Here is a 2,857-nt window from a genome sequence, read left to right on the forward strand (position 1 = left end):
ATATATATATATATATATATATATATATACACACATATATACAGGGTGACCCAGAAGTCACGAAGTGGTTTCAATATTTAATATCTTGTTTGTTTCAAAATTATGATGTTTTAGTAGGTAAGTGATAGAAAAAGGATGTGATATTTATTTCCCCTAGGTGTGTGAAAGATGACATCTTTTAAATGATGTCCATTTTCCAGTTCACATAAACTTGCTCTTTCTAAGGCATTTTCCATAACAGTCATTAACATTTGTGGCTCCAGTTATCTAATTTATGTTCTAATGTTATTTTTCAAGATCTGCAATTGTTTGAGGCTTGCTGACGTAAACTTTTTCCTTAAGATAGCCCTATAGAAAAAAAGTCTGGGGCAGTTAGATCCGAAGAACGAGATGGCCAATTTATCTCTGAAAATTGAGAAATTAATTATTTTCTCTCAAAAATTTGCCAGAGTGTTTCCATTGTGTTCTTTGCTGTGCGAGCTGTGGCTCCCCTCTGCTGAAACCACACACCACAGATATTCTTGAACTGCTGAACATGAGAAATTTTGAATCATGGAGTGATAGGCATCTCCAGTAATGGTGAGTGTCTCCATCCTCATTTTCATAGAAATAAGGCGGCGAACTGGCCGAAACGTTAGCACGGCGGGCAAAATAGCTGTATTTCGTCTGGTGTTACGTTCTGAGTTCAAATTCCGCCGAGGTCAACTTTGCCTTTCGTCCTTTCGGGGTTGATTGAATAAGTACCAGTTACACACTGGGTCAATGTAATTGACTTAATCCCTTTGTCTGTCCTTGTTTGTCCCCTCTATGTTTAGCCCCTTGGGGGCAATAAAGAAATAAGAAATAATGTCCTATCACTTTTTCTGAAGTCATCTCACACCAGACAGTATACTTAAAGGGACATAGTTCTCTTTGATGGATTTCCATAGGGTTTTCTGAACCCCAAATCCTGCAGTTTTGTTTATTAACGAATCCATTCAAATGAAAATGGGTTTCATCTGACATAATCAATTTATGGAGAAATTCTAGATTTTCTCTAGCTAATTCTTGGAATCTTGTGGCATATTGTAATCTAGCAGTATAATCTAGTTCTTTCAGCTGTTGTACAAATTGGATTTTATGCGGAAAAAGATCCATTGTTTTTAAAATTTGTTTGGGGTGATGTCCTGCAGACTCCAACTTGACCAGAGCATCTTCCCATTGATGTTGTCCGGTCTTTTTCAATACTCTCCCTCACACGCCTGACCATGGCTTCGTTACTTATGGAGCAAGGTTTGCCTGTTCTTGGAAGGTCACTTACTGATTCTTGATCTACAATACGACCAATTGATCGCCTGACCATTGATTCACTTGGACAATTCATTGCTCCATAATGACAGTCCGAATTATTGACCCCTGGTTTTGGTTTCGGTAACAAAATATCACATGTGTTCACTGTTCAGTAGTGCACTTTTTTATGCTTAAATTTTATGGTCTTTTCTTTATATAAATCTGAAATAAAATAAAAATTAAATAATAATTAAAAAAAGTTATTAAATATTGAAATCCATTCATGACTTCTGGGCCACCCTGTATAATATATATATATAGATATATATATATATATATATATATATATATATATGACATCCTGTCTGTGAAAGAATGAATCTATTTTCTCAATTATCATCATCATCATCATCATTATCATTATTATTATCATTATTATTATCATTATTATTATTATTAGGTTATATTGTTTTTTTACTAACACTTCTGTTGTCAGAGAGGACTGATAATCATTCTGTATTCTATGGAATTCGATCTGTTTCTTTGTATTTATTTCAGCAGCAACAATCCTTCAAGCTCTCTCTCTCTCTCTCTATCTCTCTCTCTCTCTCTCTCTTCCTCGCCGGGTAACCATGTACCTCTCCTACAGCAAGACACCCATTTCTGTCTGTCTCTCTCTCTCTCTTTCTAACGCTCTCTCACTCCAATCTCTTTCTCTCTCTGTCTTTATCTATCTATCTATCCATCTATCTATGTATCTGTGTATATCTCTTTCTTTCCTCCATCTCTCTGTAGCCACTTCTCTCTTCTTTCGCTCTTTCTCCCCCCCCTCTCTCTCTCTCCTCTCGCTCTTTTCCCTCCTCTCTCTTTCTCTCTCTCTTCTCTCGCTCTTTCTCCCCCCTCTCTCTCTCTTGATTACCAAATAAACATATAAAATGTTTTTGTTGTTTATTTCATTTTCTATTTTGCGAAACATTTCATTTTCAAAATCAACCGAGCATTGACCAAAGGGCAAAAATACCATATGGTATTTTGATTACCTCCCTTAACATTGTGATTACATCCAAAATTTCAAATGCCACCTTTAATAAATAATTAAATAAATAATTAAATACCAATTAATATATATAAATGGTGCTGTAGCATGACCATAGCAACTTAAATGAGTCAAAGATGATAAGAAAGCAAAAATCTTACAGATTGCAATGGAAATAAATAATTTCTGAAAGATTGCATTTCCCTCTGGAAACAGTTCTGCAACCATAGGATGAATTTGGTCAGATAAAATGCTTAAATAGTCTTGACTATTAATTCTGCCATGAAGGGAAACCATTGGGCTGGCGAATTTCCAAGATATAGCCCCCCAGATCATCACAGGGATCTTAGTCTACACAGTATTGAGATATGATATTATAGGAAACCTTTGTAGAAGATTTATAAACAGGGCAAATGAAACTATTTCTCCGTATATTGTATAAATGGTGAACAGCCTTCAGGCAGAATGTTCTTGATTAGAACATATAACTGGTCAGAATGTTATGGAAGGTTTTCTGCCAACTATTACACTTGGCAGTATTGACAGCTCTTC

Source organism: Octopus bimaculoides, chromosome 23 (assembly GCF_001194135.2).
Source record: "Octopus bimaculoides isolate UCB-OBI-ISO-001 chromosome 23, ASM119413v2, whole genome shotgun sequence".
Taxonomy (NCBI): Eukaryota; Metazoa; Mollusca; class Cephalopoda; order Octopoda; family Octopodidae; genus Octopus; species Octopus bimaculoides.